The sequence below is a fragment of the Macaca thibetana genome, chromosome X (genome assembly GCF_024542745.1).
Source record: "Macaca thibetana thibetana isolate TM-01 chromosome X, ASM2454274v1, whole genome shotgun sequence".
Classification (NCBI taxonomy): Eukaryota; Metazoa; Chordata; class Mammalia; order Primates; family Cercopithecidae; genus Macaca; species Macaca thibetana.
In genome coordinates, this window is record NC_065598.1 from 140347456 (window position 1) to 140373322 (window position 25867).

Sequence of the window (25867 nt, forward strand, 5' to 3'; positions counted from 1 at the left end):
AGTGCATTAAAGGGTGACCTATTCTTGGTTAGGGACTTGACTGTTGAAGAAAACAGACATATTTACCACACAGAAAAACTAGGGCATGCTTCACTTTAGCTAATGGATAGCACTTTCAAAACTGTCCCCACTGTTTGCTCTTTAAAAAATCAACTATATACAATTCATGGCGCTGTTAGATCTGAAATTTCTGAAACTCACCCACCCATTTATGTAATAAAGACTGGAAAAGTGAAACACTTTATAAATGCTTATTTGAAGATTTGTTGGACTTTGCAGAAGAAAGTGGGTTTCAATGGAATCCCCAAATCATAATGGCAGATTTTCAAATAGGTGCGATCAAGGCTTCCAAAAGTAAATTTCAAGGTATTATCCATAGTTTCCTCCCCAGCTCCCCTCACCCCTCGACACACAATTCAGCCCAATGCATTTGGCAGAAAATTCAGATGAGTGGATTGGCCACATGATACAGCAGTGACAAAAACTTCAGTCTAAATGTGTCATTTATCTGCATTGGCATTTCTTCCAGGTGACAAGATTCCGTAAGCGTTTAATGAATTAAAGCTACATTTCCCTGAATAAGCCAGCAAAGTTACTGACTGGCTTGCAAATAATTGTGTACACAGTAGGATAAGAAGACACTTAAGCAATAGTGTTGCTGTTTGATCACCAGTATTGTTTCCGCCAAATTTGTTCTCCGTGTGTGGGTGCATGGGGAATTTCTGCACACCCAAAACAACATAGAAGCATGGCACAGAATATGGGAAAATTTAATAGGGAATGCTCATGTTCATGTGAATTGAATCATACAACAATTTCAAAAAGAGCAGTTCCACACAGAAAATGAATGTGAACGTATTCTGCAAGAAGAACTATGCCCTAAAGGAAAAACGTAGCCATTAATCAAAATGCAAGACTTCAAAATACATTTAATGATTGTCAAAGTTAGCCAGCTTTTATGGACTACTTCTGTGCAATTGTCCATATCTAACCCCCTAACACATTTTCTCATATGTCAACTTTTTTAGTGTTTTAGATTTTTTCCTTTTTTAGTTTTTTTACCACCATTTCAAATTGTCAGCAATATTTTTTAAAATGCATTCTGCTATGTATTTCATCTTCACATCATTTCCAATAATAGAAGTATAAACTGCATAAAGACTTTTAGAGAATTCTAATCAGTTTATGCACTTTTTGCAAATTTGACTCTAGGAAAGTACATTATAACGTTGATTTTGTGTATAAGCATTGTGCATCTATATAGAAACACTGATACTTCCTCAGGAAATGAAGAAACATCCTGTTTGTACAACTGCATTTGTAAAAGATAAAATTGCTCGAGATCTAAGTTCTTTGGACTATTGCAGATGTGGTGGTGACATATTGCAACTGATGTTTTCATCAAAGACTTAGACTGACATGGAATTTCAAAAAACAGCAGTTATAAAATGAGGTGGACATAATTACGAACCACAGTAATATATATCCATACATTTTACTTTTGACCTATTTCTTTATGAATACTGGTTATCTGCTCATAGTTGTTATACATGTGTGGCTGTTGTTAGGATATTTAAGTGCCTATAGTTTCAAAAATATGTTATTATTGCACATTTTATTGTGGAAAGTGGTCAATGAATTATTCCATCATGTTTTTATGATTTTCAAATAAATCCCCCCTTTAAAGATGTAAATAAATGTCTTCCAAATTTTTTTAAAAATAATTTTTTCAATAATTATATTTTCAGGATTTTGACCTTTCAGGGTTTCATCGTTTGGGATTATAGCACTTGAGATTGTGTCTTTCAGGATTATGTCCCAAACCCATTATTTACTTACCCCCAGATAATACCGCTGTATTAGAATATAAAATGCATTAAAGGAAAACTATTTTGATTTGCTTAGAGATTTAGAAAATGGTTGTATAAATTAAGTATTCCTGTAAACTTCAGAAATTAAGGAAATTAACCATCTACTATTTTCAAAAGTACTACTATATAAGTTAGTCCAAATATTTTAAAAGCTAAAGTTCATACAATTTAGGTAAATCATAATAAATGAGACTAACTATAAGATAGTTGGCCTACAAACAGTCTTCTGAGTTATCAAGGAGATATATATAGGCATATATATATATATATAGGCATATATAGGCATATATTTTTATTCTACTTGGGATAGTCTTCCTAAGTCTGTACAGGTTTACTGATTGAATGACTTGTCTTAAATATAAAAAAAAGAAAATGTATCTTTAACCAAATTAAATTACTATTTTGAAAAACATTATTTCAACGCTATGCTTTGTAATATGTCATCTAGAAAACAGTTTTCAAGATCTTTTGGTAAGTTAAAACCTTAGGTTTATGTTCTATAAGGTTAATTAATTATTTGTTAAATATGTAGATTTTTTCTAAATCAGATAAAATACTAAAATACTAATTTCTATGCATATTTTTAAAGCTATGTATGTTTGGGTCTGTTGATGAGTGCATTAATTTTTCTCATCTTGAAAAGTTGTAGTGTAAGGGATGTTTATGCTTATAAAAAGTTGTGAGATGGCCAGGCGCAGTGGCTCACGCCTATAATCCCAACACTTTGGGAGGCCGAGGCGGGTGGATCATGAGGTCAGGAGTTCAAGACCAGCCTGGCCAACATGGTGAAACCCTGTCTCTACTAAAAATACAAAAATTAGCTGGGTGTGGTGGCGGGCGCCTGTAATCCCAGCTACTCAGGAGGCTGAGGCAGGAGAATCGTTTGAACCCAGGAGGCAGAGGTTGCAGTGAGCTGAGATCGCACCATTGCACTCCAGCCTGGGCAACAGGGTGAGATTCTATCTCAAAAAAAAAAAAAAAAAAAAAAAAGTTCTGAGATGTATATTTATGAGCTTTGCTAATCTGCTACGAAATACTGATGTATAACAGAGTTTACAATCATCCGTATCCCAATTTTCTCTCTAAAATGAAAGCTACTATGAATGAAAATTATAATCAATATATGTGAATAAACTCAACTAGGAGCAAAGTAGCACAGTCGAACAACTTTGTATGCAAGATAAACAAGATATGTTTTATTAAGGAAAGATAGTTCTGTCTTAAAGTAAGATGACTAGTAGTTTCAAAATAAAAAGTGGTGGGATATAGTTCAAAACCTAAATTATACAAAAAGCTGTAAAGGAGAATTTTATTTATTATTTATCTATTTATTTATTTATTTTTGAGACGGAGTCTTGCTCTGTCACCCAGGCTGGAGTGCAGTGGCACAACCTCGGCTCGTTGCAACCTCCACCTGCTGGATTCAAGCAATTCTCCTGCCTCAGCCTCCCAAGTAGCTGGGACTACAGGCGCGTGCCCCCATGCCCAGCTAATTTTGTGTATTTTTAGTAGAGATGGGGTTTCACCATGTTAGCCAGGGTGGTCTCGATCTCCTGACCTCGTGATCTGCCCACCTCGGCCTCCCAAAGTGCTGGGATTATAGGCATGAGCCACTGCACTTGGCCATTTTATTTTATTTGCTGTGGTCAGAGTTGGCTAAGGAATAATGGGTATATACGTACTTTTACAAAAAGAACTAAAATATAAAATATACTAATGCAAAAGTAGAATGTTATTTTCTCTTTGTCAAAATGACAAAATTTTCTTGCATTATTAGCCTGGCCATAGTAAGAAATTGTAAAAGTTGTTTTCATTTCCTTCCAAACCATCTGACTGAAAGACAAATATTTTGTGTCACAGAGTAAAATGCTATCCCAAATGTGTAGAAACAGGTAAATACAGAGATACAAAGATACATAGCTGAAGATCAGATTATCTGGAGCAGTAGACACTGGAGCCACTAACTGGTGGTACATTTATTTATTTATTTATTTATTTATTTATTTAATTTATTTTGAGACAGAGTCTCACTCTGTCACCCAGGCTAGAGTGCAACAGCACGATCTCGGCTCACTGCAACCTCCGCCTCCCGGGTTCAAGTGACTCTTCCACCTCAGCCTCCCGAGCAGCTGGGACTACAGGCGCATGCCAGCACACACAGCTAATTTTTGTATTTTTAGTAGAGACGGGGTTTCACCATATTGGCCAGGCTGGTCTCGAACTCCTGACCTTGTGATCTGCCGCCTCAGCCTCTCAACATGTTGGGATCACAGGCATAAGCCACTGCACCCGGCAACTGGTGATACTTTTAATCGGTAATTTTCATGAATTCCTAGGAGCTGAGTGTGGACACGGTGAGCGTGAGAAACTCCTCAGGGCTGTAGTATCAGGGAGGCCACCACACTTACATGGGTTTTCCTTTCAGGAATCCCAGCAGGTTTTCATGATGTAGAGCCAAGAAAAATCTCCCGTGGCTCTGGCAGGAGGAGGACAAAAGTATCCATCTTTAAATAGCCCAACACATTCTTGCATTAGGAGTCTCCCGTGAAAAAGAACCAATAGGATGACTATACATGTAGAGATTTATTATAAAAAATTTGTTCTTGTAATTTTGAAAACTGACAAGTCCCAAGATTTGCACTCAGACCCATGAGAGTTAATGGTGTGGGTCCAGTGTCAGTCTGAAAGCCTGGAGACCCAAGAGAGTTAATGGTGTGGGTCCAGTGTCAGTCTGAAAGCCTGAGAATCAGGAGAGCTGATGGTATGTTTCAGTCTGAAGGTCTCCAGGCTCAAGAACTAGGAAAAGCCAATGCCTCCGTTTGTGTCTAAAGGCAGAAAAAGACTACTGTCACTGTTCAAAGGCAGTCACGCAGAAAGAGTTCCCTCCTATTTAGCCATTTTGTTCTATTCAGAGCTTCAATGGATTAAAGGAAGCTCGCAGACATTAGGAAGGCAATCTACTTTACTCAATCTCCTGAACGAAAGGTTACCCTCAGCCAGGAACACCCTCATGGATACAGCTAGAATGATGTGTAACGCAATGTCTGGGCACCCCATTGCCAGTCAAGGTGAAACACAAAATTAGCCATCATAAATCTCTATAACAAAGGCCTACTCTCTACGGAAACTGATTTTTACTAAAGTCTTACCACACTCAGGAAGCAGACAATTTCTTAACTTCATCCCCCTCTAGCCTTCTCATCTTACCCAATGGAGAAGGAAAGGTAAGAAATGCTTATGAAGGCCATAGCTCAGACACATACTACAAGACTGAGATTTAATAAGATAACAGAATGTGGCTCCTCCTCTATACCTTACCACCAAATAGACAGTGCTCCAAGACACTTGCTCTAGCTGAAAGAGCCACGAAGCGTGCAAACTCTATTTAAAAACGTGTTCTTAGGAAACCCCAAAGACAAGAGAGACAAAAACAAGAACACCAGAGGAATTTGAAGTTTCTCACACCCAAAGCTACAGCAAAACTTAGATAAACCCAACTCCTAACCACACTAACAAAAAACCTGGCAATGCTGACCTTTATACCGAAGCTCTGTAATCCTGGAAACAGTTACCATTTTAAAAACATCACAACCCGCTTGTTGTTCTGGGAAATAGCTTATTGCAAAGAATCATCCTTCTCCATATGACTTATCTAAGTCTTGTAGGAAACCCATTTGTTTACCTAAGACAAGGCCACGCACAGACCTTCCAAATTCCCATTCTAAGTGATTAATTAGCTGAAGTGTTTGTTCCCACTGATTATTGCAAACAAAATGCCTGTTAACCTTGACTTGAGAAAATCTTAATTAACCGTCTTTCCTTCCCATAGTATCCTGAGGTTTGTCTCAGCCCTAAGTTTAAACAATCATTAGCATACAGAACAACCAGTTCTAATGATTACTACTGAAAATTGGCTGACATCGAGGAAAGAAATTTCCGGTTCCACTTACAATCAGACATGTAATAAACATGGAAATCTTATGAATAGTCTGATTATGTCACTGGTTTATCTCACTCTCCAATAACCAGTTCTTTCTAGCCTTATTTACTCTTTACTATGAAAGAGCATTTCATTCGTGCTTACTTTTGAGACACTTAACAGATTTTGTGCATTCTCCCTATTCCAATAGTCTTTTCAAATAAAGTCTGTCTTTACTGAAGTCTGGATTTTATAAATTTCCTCAACCTCACACTAAAGGCTTATTCACCTCAGTTGCTATTACCCTATATATCATGTTTGAATTTCAACAAAAATTACAAGTCTAAAGGCAAGAAAAAATAAAACAGCCTTCAGGGCAAACACAAACATTAGAACCAGTCTCAAGTATGGCAAAGATTTGGGGATTTTCAGGTAGGGAATTTAAAATAACTTCGATTAATACGTTAAGGACTCTAATGGAAAAAGTAGACAATATGCAAGAACTGATGGGTAAAGTAAGCAGAGAGATGGAAATTCTAAGTATTAAAAGAAAATGCAAGAAATCAAAAACACTAACAGAAATGAAGAGGGCCTTTTATGGTCTCATCAGCAGCAGACTGAACACAACTGAAGAAAAAAATCATTTAACTTTAAGATATGTCAAAAGAAGCTTTCCAAATTGAAATGCAGAGACAGAAAACAAATGAAAGAAACAGAACAGCCTAGAACAATGGGATAATTTCAAAAGTTGTAGCATATATATGCATTAAAATGCATAGCACAGCAGAATGAGAAGAAAGAGAAAATGAATCAGATGTAATATTATTACATCAAATATTATTATTGTTTGATGTAATAATGGCTGAGCAGTTTCCAAAATTAATGGCAGACACCAAACCACAAATACAGGAAGCTCAGAGAACACTAAGCACAATAAATACCAAATAATATATACCCAAGCATAGCATATTCAAACTTCAGGAAACCATAGATGAAGAGAACATTTTCAAAAATACCAAGCGGGCCGGGCGTGGTGGCTCATGCCTGTAATCTCAGCACTTTGGGAGGCCGAGGTGGGCGGATCACCTGAGGTTGGGAGTTGGAGACTAGCCTGACCAACATAGAGAAACCCCGTCTCTACTAAAAATACAAAATTAGCTGGGTGTGGTGGCACACGCCTGTAATCCCAGATACTCTGGAGGCTGAGGCAGGAGAATTGCTTGAACCCTGGAGGCGGAGGTCATGGTGAGCTGAGATGGCACCACTGTACTCCAGCCTGGGCGATGAGAGTGAAACTCTGTTCCAAAAAAACAAAAAAATGAAAGAAAGCCAAAGAAGAGGGGAGTATAATAAAATGTTGAAAGAAAATAAATACCAACCTAAGAATTCTATATCAAGCAGAATTACTATTAAGTGGTGAAGGAGAAATATAGACTGTCTCAGAGAAATTTGAATGATTCATTACCCACACACCTGCCTTGTAAGAAATGTCTAATATTAATCAGGGTAGAGAAAAATTTGTATAGGTAAAAACTTCAGATTTGCATAAAGAAATAATGAGAAGGAACAAATGAAGTTAGAATAAAATCTTTTCTTTTTTATTCTTAATTGATCTATTAAATAACTGTTCAAAGTAATAGCAGTAACAATATATTGAGTAGTTGTAGCATATGGATAAATGAAATGAATGACCCACTTTTATAAGAGACATGAGGGAAGAATTGGGAATACCATGTTACAAGTTACCTTTACTAATCATGAAGTGGTATAATGTTATTTGAAAGCTGACTTAGATCAATAATGAATTTATATTGCAAACTCTAGGGCAGACACTAAAATCATTTTCAAAAGAAATGTATTTGGTATGTTAAGGGAGAAGAGAAAATGGAAATGTATAAAATACTCAACTAAAACCAGAGAAAACACAGTAAGAAAGAAGGAAAAAAGAAACAAATGATAAGGTGCAACTAATAGAAAATAGCTACAAGCATGGTAGATATCAATCCAACTGTAACAATAATCACTTTAAATACAAATGGTCTAAATACCCTAAATAACAGATATTGCCATAGTGGATTTAAAAAGAAAGACAAGACCCAACTGTATGTTGTTCTACAGAAAAATGACATTTAGAAAATGTTTAACATTACAATTGGTTTAAAAAAAATTGAAATGAGCTAGGGAAAAATATCTGAACCACAAAACACAAAAACTCTTTTTAAAAAACATTCAGTTAGCATTTGACTAAGAAGAAAAAGAAAACAAATTAATTTATAAAAAGTAAAAGAGTGTTGTAAAATGATGTTAATTATCTCCAGTCTGGTACACAGATAAGTAAAAAATAGATTGATTTCATATTTATTTGTGAAAAAAATCCCTAGTATTTAAGTGCCTACATTAAGTCTGTTTAACAGTAGCCACAGTTGGGATAGTTGAGGGTTAAGAAAAATCATTATATTCGCTTAGGAAAGTAAATGATACTTCAAATAGAATGTTCAGAAATACAAGTACGAATAAATTTAAAGTAATTGCTCAAAAGTCCTATCTCCTGGTAAAAATTTATTTTGTTTTAACTTGAGTTTCTTTTCACAAGCTCATTTCAATATTGAAACAAAAATATATATATAAACCTATTATGTATCCACAAAATTAAAAATTTTAAAAGGTATCAAAATGAATAAAATGCGTAAGAGAGTTCCACTCATTTACATTTCAAGATTTTCTACTCCATTTGATGTGATTTTTCTCATTCAAAACAGCTAGCATTGCTGTGATCCCATGGCCTCATGAAGTATTTCAGTCCCACATTTACTCATACATATGTTTTTCCATATGTCTTCTTTGTGCTTTTTATTTAATATGCAAATTCAATGATTTAAAATCAGATCTAATAAGGTTGAATTCATTTATTCAAGACATATTTATTCAATACCTACTTTGTGCCAGGTATTCTACTGGACACTTGGGATACAACGATAAGCACAATAGACAAAAATGCCTGTTTTCCTGGAACTACATTGGAGAAGGTCAATATCTTAAATTTTGCACATCAGCTGTTATTTAATCCCTCTTGATAATTATATTCAGTATTTAAAAAATTATTTTATGCATAAAGAAACTGAGTCCTAGAGAGGTCAAGTGACTTGTAAATATCACATGGCTAATAAAAGGCTGGGCCAAGTTCATAACCCAATTTTGCATTTGACTTTCAGGATAACTTCAGGATATGGCATTGTTCTTGTTACAGGAATGATGATGCTATATTTGAGTAAGAAATGTTTCTAAAAGCAAATTGGAAAATGACCAAGCACACAGCTACTGAGTTCCATCCTACTTGTTCAATCTTTAGGATTTAATGGCCATTCATTGATTTCTGATGCCTTTCTTTTTTCCAGTACTTAGGAGAGATATACCATCTTCAGACAGAGGCTGAAGTTTGTATGAGAATCAGAATAGTTCTGGTATTCGGACCTGGTATTTGGGAAAGGGATTTATTTATAGAGAATCTGACATACATAGATGAATCTTTATAGTGGATCTTAAATCATAAGGAAAAAGTCCTTAGGATCAAAATACATGACAATGAAGTAAGCAATGTATTATCTTGGCACGACAGGTCATATTACAATCAGAAAATAATTTTTCTAATAATCCATCATTTTGGAGCTATGCAAAAAGTAACCATTTTAGAACAATTATATACTTTGTTATTATAGATTAGAAGGTATGTCTACCTTTTTATCATTTCCTTTTTGGTGAGAAGTTAGATAACAGTATGTTGACTATATACAGTGAAAGACAAAAATAAATAGTAAAAACAAAAATAGAACAAACATTCCATGGTGGGTTTTATTCTGCTTTTGCTGCAGTTATCTTCTTTGCTTTGTTTTGTTTTATATGGTTTCCCTTGAATGATTTATTGAACTCATATGAATTTACCTTCTTGCTATACTTCAGTAACTCCTATTCTGAATTGTCTTCTAAAATCTGAGGTCATATTTTCAACTGCTAGGTGGACATCTCCAATTACTCAGAGGCAACTAAAACTCAATGGAACTAAAAGTAAATGAACTAATCTCACTCCATAGCCATCTCTCTCTTTATATTAGCCTAAATCAGTTCATGTCTCTACCATCTATCTCTATCATATATCACATATATGTGTGTGTGTGTGTGTATCTAATCCATTGGTAATATATCAATAAGTATTTTCAATTTCATTTTCATAACTCAAACAGACCCTGCAAACATAATCACAATGCTTTAATTCATGTGATACTCAGCTCTCGGCCAAACATCTGAAATATTTATCTATCTAGTGTTCTTATCCTCAGTGTCTCCCTGTGCAAATCCATCCTTTCTGCTACCATGAGAATTAACCTAGAAAACAAATCTGATAATGTCACTCCTCTACTAAGGACCCTTCAATGTTTCCCTATCATCCTAAAGTCTAAACTTTTTAGCATTGAGTTCCAGGCCTTTCACCATTTTTTCCTCAGCTTACTTCTATTGTCTTCTGGTAGACTAAGAAGTTTGGACTTGATTATAGGGCATGGGAATTCATGAGAAATTTTAAGTATAAGATTGATAATGGAAAAAAAATCCCATGTTAGAAATGTCACTCTAGTTGCAGTGTGTAGAAGAATTTGGAAGCAGTTTTCCTTACTCATTTCCCCTAGTTTGTGTATCAGGAATTTCCACCAATGGTCGGAATTTTCCTCTTTTGGAGCTGCATTTTGCACATCTAATTTCTCTTTACCCAACTGTCCTTCAGATTATTAAAAGACAGTTTTTATGTCCCTTAAGAAGTTATCGTAAAAACTTTGGCTTCTTTTCCAAGTGAGATGAGTCTACCCAGAAAAGAGACATGAGTTGACTTGCAGTTTACAAGGATCACAACCTGGCTACTGTGTTGACAATAGATTGTGAGAGAGCAAGGAGACCAGTGAGAAGGCTATGGCAATTATCCAGATGATAGATAATGGTGGCACGAACTATGAAGGTAGCAGTGGAGGCAATGAGAAATTGTAGGATACTGATACATGCTAAAGATAAAACAAACAATAAGTACCACTGTATTGAATATGGATTGTAAGAGAAAGAGAGCAGTTAAGGGGGACTCCAACATTTTGGACCTAAGAAATTGATAGAATATCACCGCCATTTACCGATATTAGTAAAACTGAGAGAAGAGTAGTTTGAGAGGAAAATGTCAGTAGCTCAGATTTGAATATGTTGAATTGGACAGGCTCATTTGTCATCTAAGTGATGATTTAGAGTAACCTGTAAAGACAAGTATGGAACTTGGGCGAGAGGACTAGGCTGGAGAGAGAAACTTGGGAAGCATCAACATATAGATTATATTTAAAGTCCGCACCTAGATGAAATCACCAAAGAAGTGAGTACAGATGCAAATGAGAAAAAATCCAAGGATTATGTTTTTAAGGCAACAATGTTAAGAAGCCTGTGATATGTGAGGTATATAGCAAAGGAAACCAAGAAGGAGCAGCCAGAGATGTTGAAAGATAATCAGGAAAATGCATTGGCTTGAAAACCAAGTGAAAGAACAGTATCTCAGGAAGAAGTGAGTGAGCAAGAGTATCAAATATTGTTGAGAAATCAAGTATTATGAGGAAGAGAACTGACAGCAAATTTGGTGACAATGATAAAAGTAGTATTCCAGTTATCTATTACTGTATAACAAATCACCCAAACATTTAGTGGCTTAAAGCAACAAAACTTATTGGATTATTATCTCTTACAGGTTTCAGGTTTGACTGGGCTCTGCTCAGCATTTCTCACACTGGTCTCTCACGCAGTTGCAGTCAGATGGTGGCTGAGGTGGAAATCATCTCAGAGGCCGCCTCGGCCATGTCTGGAAACAAATGCTGATTGACTGCTGGAGCTGTCAGCGGCACCTCCCACAGGTGGGCTTTTACTGTGTCCTGGGCTTTCTTGGTGCATGGTGGCTGGATTCCAAGAATCAGCATCGCAAGAAAGAAAGTCAGGTAGAAGCGGTATTACCTCCTTTGATCAGCCTTGGAAGTCACATATTACTCCGGCAGTATTTTCCTCACTGGAAGTGAGTCAATAAGGCCAGCGCTATTCAAAGAGAGGGAAATTAGATTCCACCTCTTGATGGGAGGTGTGTAGAAGAATTAGGAGAAACTGCTTTAAAACGGCTCATGCCTGTAATCCCAGCACTTTGGGAGGCCGAGGCTGGTGGATCTCTTCTCACTGAAGAGATTTAAACAAACAAACAAACAAAAAAGTCTGGCATCACTGAGCCCATCCCTCCCTAACCCCCCAGTAACCAAGTGTGGTGAACATCTTTGGGGACTGGGGGAGAAAGAACACAGCAATTGTGAGGCATCGAACCCAGTGTCGTCCTATTAGAACAGAAAGAAAAGCTGGACCAAACTCAACTGATGCTCGCCCTCAGAGGGAGCATTTAAATCAGCCCTACCAGAGGGGAATCGCAGATCCCAGCAGTTCAAACTTGAGTTCCTGCAAACTTAGCCACCAAGAGCTGCAGTGCTCTGTGTCTCCAGGTAAACTTGAAAGGCAGTCGAGGTCATAAGGACTGCAAGTCGTAGGTGTGTCCCAGTGCTGAATGACGACCAAAGACAGTGGACTGGTTGGGCATACAACCTACTGAGAAACGAGCTGGAGCAGTTACAGGAGTGCTGGCATCACCCTTCCCCTAACCCCACACTGTAGGATTAGCAGCTCCAAAAAGACCTCCTTTTTCCACTTGAAGTTTGAAAAGAGTAGGGAACATGGTGGATAAGCTTTTTGATGTGCTGCTGGATTCGGTTTGCCAGTATTTTATTGAGGATTTTTGCATCGATGTTCATCAAGGATATTGGTCTAAAATTCTCTTTTTCTGTTGTGGCTCTGCCAGTCTTTGGTATTAGGATGATGTGGGCCTCATAAAATGAGTTAGGGAGGATTCCCTCTTTTTCTATTGATTGGAATAGTTTCAGAAGGAATGGTACCAGCTCCTCCTTGTACCTCTGGTAGAATTCGACTGTGAATCCATCTGGTCCTAGACTTTTTTTGGTTGGTAGGCTATTAATTATTGCCTCAATTTCCGAGCCTGTACTTGGTCTATTCAGTGATTCAATTTCTTCCTGGTTTAGTCCTGGGAGAGTGTATGTGTCCAGGAATTTATCCATTTTCTTCTAGGTTTTCTAGTTTATTTGCGTAGAGGTGTTTATAGTATTCTCTGATAGTAGTTTGTATTTCTGTGGGGTCGGTGGTGATATCCTCTTTATCATTTTTTACTGTGTCTATTTGATTCTTCTCTCTTTTCTTCATTAGTCTTGCTAGCAGTCTATCAATTTTGTTGATCTTTTCAAAAAACCAGCTCCTGGATTCATTGATTTTTTTTGAAGGGTTTTTTGTGCCTCTATCTCCTTCAGTTCTGCTCTGATCTTAGTTATTTCTTGCCTTCTGCTAGCTTTTGAATGTGTTTGCTCTTGCTTCTCTAGTTCTTTTAATTGTGATGTAAGGGTGTCAATTTTAGATATTTCCTGCTTTCTCTTGTGGGCATTTAGTGCTATAAATTTCCCTCTACATACTGCTTTAAATGTGTCCCACTGATTCTGGCATGTTGCATCTTTGTTATCATAGGTTTTAAAGAACATCTTTATTTCTGCCTTCATTTCGTTATGTACCCAGTAGTCATTGCAAGGCTAGTTCAACATATGCAAATCAATAAACGTAATCCAGCATATAAACAGAACCAAAGACAAAAACCACATGATTATCTCAAGAGATGCAGAAAAGGCCTTTGACAAAATTCAACAGCCTGTCATGCTAAAAACTCTCAATAAATTAGGTATTGATGGAACGTATCTCAAAATAATAAGAGCTATTTATGATAAACCTACAATCAATATCATACTGAATGGGCAAAAACTGGAAGCAGTCCCTTTGAAAACTGGCACAAGATAGAGATGTCCTCTCTCATCACTCCTATTCAACATAGTGTTGTAAGTTCTCGCCAGGGCAATCAGGCAGGAGAAAGAAATAAAGGGTATTCAATTAGGAAAAGAGGAAGTCAAATTGTCCCTGTTTGCAGATGACATGATTGTATATTTAGAAAACCCCATCATCTCAGCCCAAAATCTCCTTAAGCTGCTAAGCAACTTCAGCAAAGTCTCAGGATACAAAATCAAGGTGCAAAAATCACAAGCATTCTTATATACACCAATAACAGACAAACAGAGAGCCAAATCATGAGTGAACTCCCATTCACCATTGCTTCAAAGAGAATAAAATACCTAGGAATCCAACTTACAAAGTATATGAAGGACCTCTTCAAGGAGAACTACAAACCACTGCTCAACAAAACAAAAGAGGACACAAACAAATGGAAGAACATTCCATGCTCATGGATAGGAAGAATCAATATCGTGAAAATGGCCATACTGCCCAAGGTAATTTATAGATTCAATGCCATCCCCATTAAGCTACCAATGACTTTCTTCACAGAACTGGAAAAAACTACTTTACAGTTCATATGGAACCAAAAAAGAGCCCACATTGCCAAGACAATCCTAAGCCAAAAGAATAAAGCTGGAGGCATCATGCTACCTGACTTCAAACTGTACCACAAGGCTACAGTAGCCAAAACAGCATGGTACTGGTACCAAAACAGAGATATAGACCAATGGAACGGAACAGAGACCTCGGAAATAATACCACACATCTACAACCATCTGATCTTTGACAAACCTGAAAAAAAACAAGAAATGGGGAAAGGATTCCCTATTTAAAAAATGGTGCTGGGGAAACTGGCTAGCCATATGTAGAAAGCTGAAACTGGATCCCTTCGTTACACCTTATACAAAAATTAATTCAAGATGGATTAGAGACTTAAATGTTAGACCTAAAACCATAAAAACCCTAGAAGAAAACCTAGGCAATGCCATTCAGGACATAGGCATGGGCAAGGACTTCATGTCTAAAACACCAAAAGCAACGGCAACAAAAGCCAAAATTAACAAATGGGAACTAATTAAACTAAAGAGTTTCTGCACAGCAAAAGAAACTACCCTCAGAGTGAACAGGCAACCTACAGAATGGGAGAAAATTTTTGCAATCTACTCATCTGACAAAGGGCTTATATCCAGAACCTATAAAGAACTCAAACAAACTTGCAAGAAAAAAAAACAAACAACCCCATCAAAAAGTGGGCAAAGGATATGAACAGACACTTCTCAAAAGAAGACATTTATGCAGCCAACAGACACATGAAAAAATGCTCATCAACACTCACCATCAGAGAAATGCAAATCAAAACCACAATGAGATACCATCTCACACCAGTTAGAATGGCGATCATTAAAAAGTGAGGAAATAACAGGTGCTGGAGAGGATGTGGAGAAATAGGAACACTTTTACACTGATGGTGGGACTGTAAACTGGTTCAACCATTGTGGAAGACAGTGTGGTGATTCCTCAAGGATCTAGAATTAGAAATACCACTTGACCCAGCCATCCCATTACTGGGGATATACCCAAAGGATTAGAAATCATGCTGCTATAAAGACACATGCACATGTGTGTTTACTGCAGCACTATTCACAATAGCAAAGACTTGGAACCAACCCAAATGTCCATCAATGACAGACTGGATTAAGAAAACGTGACACATATACACCATGGAATACTATGTAGCCATAAAAAAGAATGAGTTCATATCCTTTTTAGGGACATGGATGAAGCTGGAAACCATCATTCTCAGCAAACTATCACAAGGATAGAAAACCAAACACGGCATGTTCTCACTCATAGGTGGGAATTGAACAATGAGAACACTTGGACACAGGGTGGGGAACATCACACACCAGGGCCTGTTGTGGGGTAGGGGTAGAGGGGAGGGATATCACTAGGAGATATACCTAATGTAAATGATGAGTTATTGGGTGCAGCACACCAACATGGCACATGTATACATATGTAACAAACCTGCACGTTGTGCACATGTACCCTAGAACTTAAAGTATAATAAAAAATAAATAAATAAATAAATAAATAAAAGAGTAGGGAAGACCGTCTTCCATCCTTGATACCAGCTAAGCCACAGCAGGATAGGGCACCAGTCAGTCATAAGGCCCCTGTTCCAGGCCCTATCTCCCTGATGACATTTCTAGGCACAAGCTGGGCTAGAAGGAAACTGGCTGCCTTGAAGGGAAGTATCCAGTCTTGGCAGCATTCATCTCCTGCTATCTACGATTCCTTAGGCCCTGAATAACCAGCAGCGATACTCAGGTACTACACTGAGGGCCTTGGTTGAGCCTCTGAGATTTGCTGGCTTCAGGTGAGACTCAGCACATTACCAGCTATGGTGGCTACAGGGTTTACAAAACTCCTTCTGCTTGAAAAAAGCAGGAGGACTTTGTATTGCACCTTAGGTATCAGCATGGCCACAGGGGGATAGAATACCAAGTGAATGCTTGAGGTCCTCAGTTCCAGGACTTGACTCTTGGACAGCATTGCTGGACCTGCCCAGGACAAGAGGGGAGCCCACTGTCCTGAATGTTGAGTCCTAGGCAAGGCAGCTTCACCACAAGCTGACTTAAGAGCCCTTGGACATTTAGAGAAGATTCCTGGTAGTCTGGTGACACTCCTTGTGGCACGGGGTGGCAGTGGCTACAGGGTGAGGCTCCTCTGCCTTTAGAAAGGGGAGAGAAGAGTGGGGAGAACTGCCCTGTATTATTTGAATGCCAGTTCAGTGACAGCACAATAAAAAAACAGGTAGACTTCTCAGGTGTTTTTAGTCCCTGACTACTGGATAGCAGCTCTGGACCCAACCAGGGCCTGAGGATCTTGCCTCCCTGAAGGGAAGGACACAGACCTGCCTAGCTTTGTCATCTGCTGATTCTAGAGACCCAGGGCCTTGAGCGAACATAGGTAGTAACCAGTGAGTGGTTATAGCAGGCCTTGGATGAGATCCAGTGCTGTACTAGCTTCAGGCCTGGCCTAAGTTCAGTCATAGTGGTGGTGGCCACAAGAGTGCTTGTGTCTCTCCACCCCCACATTTATGTGGCTCAGAACAGAGAAAGAGACTCTGAATGTTTGGGAGAAAGTAAGGGAAGAGGACAAGAGTCTCTGCCTGACAATCCAGAGAATTCTCCAGGATTTTGCCCAAGACCATTAAGGCAGTACCTCTACGACTCTACAAGAACCACAGCATTACTGGCCATGGGGTACCCCATAAAGTAGTTACAGCTTAGATCACAACACAGAAATCCTTTCAAATATCTGGAAAGCCTTCCCAGGAATGATGGGTACAAATAAGCTCAGATAGTAAAGACTACAATAAATACCTAACTCTTCTATGCCCGGACACTGAAGAATATCTACCAGCATCAACACCATCGAGCAAAACATGACCTCACCAAATGAACTAAGTAAGCCATCAGAACCAATACTGGAGAAAGAGAGATATGTGACCTTTCAGACAGAGAATTCAAATTAGCAGTGTTGAGGAAACTCAAAGAAATTCAAGATAACACAGAGAAGGTATTCAGAATTCTATCAGATAAATTTAACAAAGAGATTGAAATAATTTAAAATAAGCAGAAATTACAAGAGCTGAAAAATGCAACTGGCATACTGACGATTGCCTGAGTCCTATAGAAGCAGAATTGATCAAGCAGAAGAATGAATAAGAGCTTGAAGACAGGCTATTTGAAATTAAACATTCAGAGGAGATGAAAGAAGAGTGAAAAACAATGAAACATGCCTACAGGATCCAGAAAATAGCCTCAAATGGGCAAATCTAAAAGTTACTGGCCTTAAAGAGGAGGTAAAAAAAAGATATAGGGGTAGAAATTTTATTCCAAGGAATAATAATAGAGAACTTCCCAAACCTAGAGAAATTTATCAATATTCAAGTACAAAGAGATTTTAGAACACCAAACAGATTTAGCCCAAAGAAGACTACATCAACACATTTTATAATCAAACCCCCAAAGGCCAAGGATAAAGAAAGGATCTTAAAAGCAGCAAGAAAAAAGAAACAGATAACATACAATGGAGTTCCAATCCTTCTGGGAGCAGACTTTTGAGTGGAAACCTTTCAGGCCAGGAGAGAGTGCCATGACATGTTTAAAGTGCTGAACCAAAAAACCAAAAACCAAAAAACAAAACTTTTATCCTACAATAGTATATATTTTCAAAATATCCTTCAAGCATGAAGGAGAAATAAAGACTTTCCCAGAGAAACAAAAGCTGAGGGATTTTATCAACACCAACCTGTCCTATAAAAAATGCTAAAGGGAGTACTTCAATCAGAAATAAAAAGACATTTTAAAAATAAATTTATTTTAAATCTTTTAGAACCTTATTTTGGATTGCTGCATGGTAATATAGGTTGTACATGTGTCATAATGTATTTATTTATTTATTCATTTATTTTTCAACTTTTATTTTAAGTTCACGGGTATATGTGCAGGATGTGCAGGTTTGTTACATAGTTGTGTGACGTGGTGATCTGCTGCACAAACCATCAAATCACCTAGGGATTAAGCCTAGCATCCATTATTTATTCTTCCTGATGCTCTCTCTTCCCCCGACAGGCACCAGTGTATATTGTTTCCCCCCGATGTGTCTATGTTTTCTCATGATTTAGCTCCCACTTATAAGTCAGAACACGTGATGTTTGTTTCTTTGTTCCTGCATTAGTTTGCTGAGGATAATGACTTTCAATTCCATATATATCCCTGAAACAGACATGATCTCATTCCTTTTTATGGCTGCAAAGTATTCCATAGTATATATGTACCACATTTTCTTTATCCAGTTTATCATTGATGGGCATTTGGGTTGATTCTATGTCTTTGCTGTTGTGAATAGTGCCGCAATGAACATAACATGTGCATGTATCTTTATAATAGAATGCTGTATATTCTTTTGGGTATATATCCAGTAATGAAATTGCTGGGTCAAATGGTATTTCTGCTACTAGATCTTTGAGGAATTGCCACACTGTCTTTCAAAATGGTTGAACTAATTTGCACTCCCATCAAATATGTGTAAGTGTTCCTTTTTCTCCACAACCACACCAGCATCTGTTATTTTTTTGACTTTTTAATAATAGCCATTCTGACTAATGTGAAATGGTATCTCAGTATGGTTTTGATTTGTATTTCTCTAATGATCAGTGACACTGACCTTTTTTCATATGCTTATTGGCTGCATAAATGTCTTCTTTTAAGAAGTGTCAGTTCATCTTCTTTGCTCACTTTTTAAATGGTGTAGTTTGTTTTCTTCTTGTACATTTGTTTAAGTTCCTTGTAGAATCTGGATATTAGACCTTTGTCAGATGGATAGATCGCAAAAATTTTCTCCCATTCTGTAGGTTGTCTGTTCACTCTGATAATAGTTTCTTTTGCTATGCAGAAGCTCTTTAGTTTAATTAGATCCCATTTGTCAATTTTGGCTTTTGTTGCAATTGCTTTTGGCTTTTTTGTCATGAAATCTTTGCCCATGCCTATGACCTGAATGGTATTGCCTAGATTTTCTTATAGGGTTTTTATAGTTTGGGGCTTTACATTAACTCTTTAATCCATGTTGAGTTAATTTATGTATATGATGTAAGGAAGAGGAACAGTTTTAATTTACTGCATATGGCTAGCCAGCACTCCCAGCACTTTTTATTAAATAGGGATTTCTTTCCCCATTGCTTGTTTTTGTCAAGTTTGTTGAAGATCAGATAGTTGTAGGTGTGGCCTTATTTATGGGTTTTCTATTCAGTTCCATTGGTATATGTATTTGTTCCTGTACCAGCACCATGCTGTTTTGGTTACTGTAGCCTTGTAGTATAGTTTGAAGTCAGATAGCATGATGCCTGCAGCTTTGTTCTTTTTCCTCAGGATTGTCTTGGCTATTTGAGCTCTTTTTTGGTTCCATATAAATTTTAAAATAGTTTCCTCAAACTCTGTGAAGAATGTCAATGGTAATTTACTGAGAATAGCATTGAATCTATAAATTACATTGGGCAGTATGGCCATTTTCATGATACTGATTCTTTCTATCCACAACCGTAGAATGTTTTTCTATTTGTTTCTGTCTTCTCTGATTTCTTTGAGCAGTGGTTTGTAGCTCTCCTTGAAGTTGTCCTTAGCTTACCTTGTTAGCTTTATTTTTCGGTATTGTATTCTTTCTGTAGCAATTGCAAGTGGGAGTTTATTCATGATTTGGCTCTCTGCTTGCCTGTTGTTGGGTGTATACAAATGAGAGCAATTTTTGCACATTGGTTTTATATCCTGAGTCTTTGCTGAAGTTATCAGGATAAGAAGCTTTTGGGCTAAGATGGTGGGGTTTTCTACATATAAGATCGTGTCATCTGCAAACAAAGACAATTTGACCTCTCTCTTCCTATCTCAGTACCCTTGATTTCTTTCTCTTGCCTGATTGCCCTGGCCAGAAATTTCAATACTATGTTTAATGAGAAAGGTGAGAGAGAGCATCCTTGTCTTGTGTTGGTTTTCAAGGGAAATGCTTCCAGTTTTTGCCCATTTGGTATGATACTGGTTGTGGGTTTGTCATATACGGATTTTATTGTTTTAAGGCACTTCCCACCTCACTCTCTTGCTCCTGGTCCCACTATGTGATATATCTCCTCCCCCTTTGCCTTCTGTCATGATTGTAAGCTTCCTGAGCCCTCCTTAGAAGCAGATGTCAATGTTATGTTTCCTGTACAGCCTGCAGAACCATGAGACAGTTAAACCTATTTTCTTATAAACTACCCAGTCTCAGATATTTCTTTATAGAAGTGCAAGAAGAGACTAATACAAATACTCCAAAGTGGAATTGTTGGATCATGTGATATATGGTATATATAATATGGTGTGGAAGGTGATTGGATCATGAGGGAGATTTCTCTGTTCTTCTGATAGTGAGTGAGTTCTCACAAAATCTGATGATTTTAAAGTGTGACACTCCCCCCTCCTCCTGCCGCCATGTAAAATGTGTCTTGCTTCCCCTTCAGCTTCCGCCATGATTGTTAAGTTTCCTGAGGTATTCTCAGCCATGTGGAACTATGAGTCAATTAAACCTTTTTTCTATATAAATTACACATTCTCGGGTAGTTCTTTATAGCATTGTGAAAACGAACTAATACAGTATATATATTTGGAAAGACAGGGTATCACTTTGTCACCCAAGCTGGAGTGCCTTGGTGTGATCATAGCACACGGCAGCCTTGACCTCCTGGGCTCAAGCAGTCCTCCCACTTCAGCCTTCTGAGTAGCTGCTATTACAGGAACCCGCCATAACATCCAGATAGTTTAAAAAAAAAAAAATTGTAGAGACAAGGTCTTTCTCTGATGCCCAGGCTGGTTTTGAACTCCTGAACTAAAGCAATTTTCCCACCTCAGCCTCCCAAAGTGCTGGAATTACAGGCACGAGCTACTATCCCTGGCCTGGTAATTTTATTTTTAGTTTTTTTTAGGAGCCTCCATAATATTTTCCACAGCAGTTACATCATTTTGCATTTCTACCAACAGCAGACAAAAGTTCTAATTTCTCCACATCCTCATGGATATTTGTTATTTACTGTTTGATAATGGCCATCCAAAACAGAAGAAAGAGTATACTAACTCACTGTCACTTTGATTTGCATTTCCTTGAAAATTAGTGACCTTGGGCATCTTTTCATATACCCATTGGCCACTTGTCTTTGGAGAAATGTTTACTCAAGTCCTTTGTCTGTGTTTTAATTGAATTATTTGTTTCTTTGCTATTGAATTGTAGGAGTTTCTTATGTATTTTGGAAAACAATCTTTTTTCACATATGTATGGTTTGCAAATATTTTTCCCACTCCATGGGTTGTCTTATTATTCTGCTCATTGTTCCTTTTGCCGCGCTTTTTATTTTGAGGTAGTCCCACTTGTATATTTTTGCTTTTGTAACTCGTGCTTTTGGTGTCTTATTTAATAAATTATTTCCAAGCTCAATGTCATGAAGATTTTCCTCCATGCTTTCTTCTAGTTGTATAGTTTCAGGCCTTGTGTTTAAATATTTAAACCATTTGAGGTGATTTTTGTATATAGTGTAATATAAGGCTCCAATTTTATCCTTTTCATGTGTCTATACAGTTTTCCTCAACATTATTTGTTGAAAAGAAAGAAGAATGGAATTTAATAATGATAATCTCACGCAGAAAGGAGTGCCAAGCCTGTACAAAGCACACTGGGGTAAAGGGCCCTGCCTCAAGCCTGCAGAATTCTGGGCCTCCAATTTGATCCCTGGTAATGAATTAATATGCAGAGCCCTGTAGAGAGGTCATCTTACTCTCTGTTCATAAACTGCCTCTTGACCTCTGCTGAGGATGGGTTCTAGGCCAGCAGTATGGTGATTTTATTCTGAGTCTATGGATACTCTCTTAACCTCTGTCAGTGGTATTCTGCAAAGAAGTGGTCTTTTAAAAGGACATAGAATTCCTCTTGAATTCTGATGAAAAAGAGTCTGGTTTAAATTCCTTCTACCTCTTACACTACAGTTTATCTACATTATCATTATAGTTTCAAAACACATATTTAGACATAGTTGGCAGAAGAGTGGTCCTCTCGCTCTATAATTCTAGATAACTCTACTACTGATAATGTACCCTGACGTCACATCACACTGTTATTTCCAGTGAACTTACCTCTCTGGCATGCATTTTTGATAAGCCACATATTCAAGTAACTATTACAAAAGCAGCATGTAGCAAACAGTAAAATAAATTTGTAGAGAGATTAGAAAAATTATACTTGATGGGATAATTGAGAAAAGACCTTTGGGAAGTAGCAATTAGGCTGGTTTTGAAGGATGTTAGAATTGGGGTCACAGAGAATAGCATGCATACAAAGAGGAAAACAGGGGTACTTAGACGAAATCATGGAAGTAGTCATTTTTGTGCAGCATACATTGCTTTAAATAGAGGTTTTTATGAATGTGGCTAGAAAGGTAAGTTGGAGCCTGTTTACAGGTGACCTTTAGCGTAAATTGAAAAGACATTCCACCATATTTTGTAAGTGCTAAAGAGCAAGCGACATCTTTTGAAATAGGAAGTGATGTATCTAAAGCATAATATGCTATCCTTTTCACAAGGAACCATGAGGATAAGAACCAAGAGGATCTTGTTTTTTTGTGTGGTGGTTTCATTTAGATATATATTTTCCCTGATTATGGCTTCTTTTATCATTTCTATTTTTCTTTTTTAACACTGTGTACCCTTGGATCTCTTTTTACCTCTACGTGTGCTTAATTCTTCCTGGAATTTGGTAATCTATCCATCCATGTTTAAATATACACCAGGGTTCTTTGGGGGAACAATCTCACCTCTCCAGGCATAGAAATCTGTTGCCTTCCCCTATAACAGCAAACATTTCAGTAGATCCTATAACAAAAGATTAAGGTGCAATAGGGTTAAATAATTATAATGTATGCAGAGCAGGAATAACAGCACTGGTCTATCCCTGGGCATAAGCTCTCTGTCTACATCATCCTGGTAGCTGTTTAGGTAATCAATTTTCTGTAAACAAGGCATGAAAATGCTCCCACTTCCTTTGAAAGGACAGCACACCCAGGGTGTCTTTCACTCTTATTGATTTTAAATCACATTCAGTGACTGACTTTGAATCATTAAGTGGGTTTCCCTGGAGTTAAAGCACCAGAAAGATTTAATTAGAGAGCTTCAGTCCAGACAAAAGATACCATATCATTGACTTAAAATCTGAACTGAACTTCTCTTTTGATGCTGATGGGTGAAAAATGAACTTGTTTTGGTTGTTTCTAAAATGTTTTCTGAGGCCCTGTGGATTTCTTGAGGTCAGGCAATCTATCTGATGAATTTATCTGCAAACCCCAGCAGAGGGCCTAGCACTGGGCAGGTGTTACGAAAAAGTTTTCAGTTTCTTTAACTGAATGGCCTTTCGACCTATTAAAAGCAATTCAAAATGAAAGTTAATAACAAATTGATTACTGCATACTCTAAAACTATTTGGAAATATTTGGTTCCAAATAATATAAATATCTTGTCTTTAAGTGTTAATAAGATCAGGAAGTATCTTATGTTATAAGCAGTTATAATGTGAAACTGAAAGGAGGTTTCCAATGTCACATGGAAATGATTTTAGGTACAATCCTCAGCAATAGTTATGTTTTTTGTCACAGCTATATTTTTATCCATAATGTGTATATTATATGAAAATATATTGAAAATATATTGATCTGTGTAAAAATTTCTTTGGGACAAATCTTCATAAAGAGATTTTTTTGGGTTTTCTTAAGTACATATGGTCACAAAAAAAGGAACAACAAACACCAGGGCCTGGTTGAGGTTGGAAGGAGAAAGAAGGGTAAGGATTGAAAAACTACCTATCAGGCACTAAACTGTTATTACCTGGGTGACAAAATAATCTGTACACCAACCCCCAGCCAAACACAATTTACCTGTTTAACAAGCCTGCACATGTACCCTTGAACCTAAATGTTAAAACAAAACAAAACAAAAGGATTGTAAAAAGAACAATTGTTGAGTTTTAAGATATACATATATTTGACTAATTGAATTACTCTCCAAAGTGGCTGCATCAGTCGACATTCCCATCAACAGTGCAATTTTGTAACATCTAAGCCTGGATTTGGCATTATCCAGCTTCCTAATTTTTGTCAATCTAATAATAAGGGCATCTTTATCGAATTTTCACATCGATTTACTAAAGTGTTTTAGATCCTCTGATTTACACATGAGAAAGCTGAGACACAGCAAGATGAAGCTCTCTGACCAAAGTCACACAGCTATATGTATGCTCTCAGGTAACAGAATTGCTTTGCTTATTGCATTTGAAGTCTGGGCAATTGCCTCAAAGAATTTCTTTGGGGAATGATGTTCCAAAGAATACCGTTCTAATTTTTCTTCAACTAATTACCCACCAATTCTTGATTCTTTTGGATCTAGAAGTGATTAAAAGTAAATCTGGAGATGTATTGTTAAGCTTTGACCAAGGAACACAATCTGATTGCGTATAAATATATGAGAGCAACTGATTTGCCTAATTTTCCATTTCTAACAGCCTATAAACATGAGGAATACACTTAGGAATGAAACTGTTCATCTCATCACAAAGAGATTTCTACATGAGTGTTTGTCATGCACTGGCACAGGATTTTCGGTCTGATTTATAACAGTCTCTCTGGTCACCTACTCAAAACCCTGCTGTCCTAATACCACCCATATGCCAAGTCATCATTTTTGTCATGTCATTTTGCTTCTAGCCCCTTTCCAACTGATATGATTTGGCTCTGTGTCCCCATCCAAATCTCATGTCGAATTGTAATTCCCAATACTGGGGGAAGGACCTGGTGGGAGGTGATTAGATCATGGGGGAGGATTTCCCCTTGCTGTTCTCGTGATAGTGAGTGAGTCTCACAAGACCTGCTTCTTTAAAAGTGTGTAACACTTCTGTCTTAGCTTCCTCTTTCTCTGCCACTCCACCACATGAAGAAGGTGCTTGCTTCCCATTCGCCCTACTGCCATGATTGTAAGGTTCCCGAGGCCTTCCCGGTCATGCTTGCTGTACAGCTTGCAGAACTGTAAGTCAATTAAATCCTTTTTCTTCATAAATTACCCAATCTCAGGTAGTTCTTTATAGCAGTGTGAGAACGGACTCATACGCCAACTTTATCCTTTTCTCATCAAGAATTATAGATGGTCCCTGTTTCCAAATAATCTCCTCTGCATCAACCCTCTTAATTTACCTTTCAAATTTCTCTTACACTTAGCATCAATCAATGACAGTACCATTCCCAACTCTACCCCTCTTCAACCTAGCCATCCAGCGTATAGCAACAATTATCATTCTTCTAATATTTTAAGATCTTCTCATCATTCCAAAATGGAAGTTGCGGTACAACCAAGAGGAGCTCTCCACTCAGTTAAAGAATGAGGGGAAAACTGCTTTAAAATCATATATTCACACATGTATTAACTGTTTGATTATGGACAAGATAACATAATTTCTGTCCACCTAAGTTGATCCTTCTGCAAAATGAAGACAATAAAATCCAAAT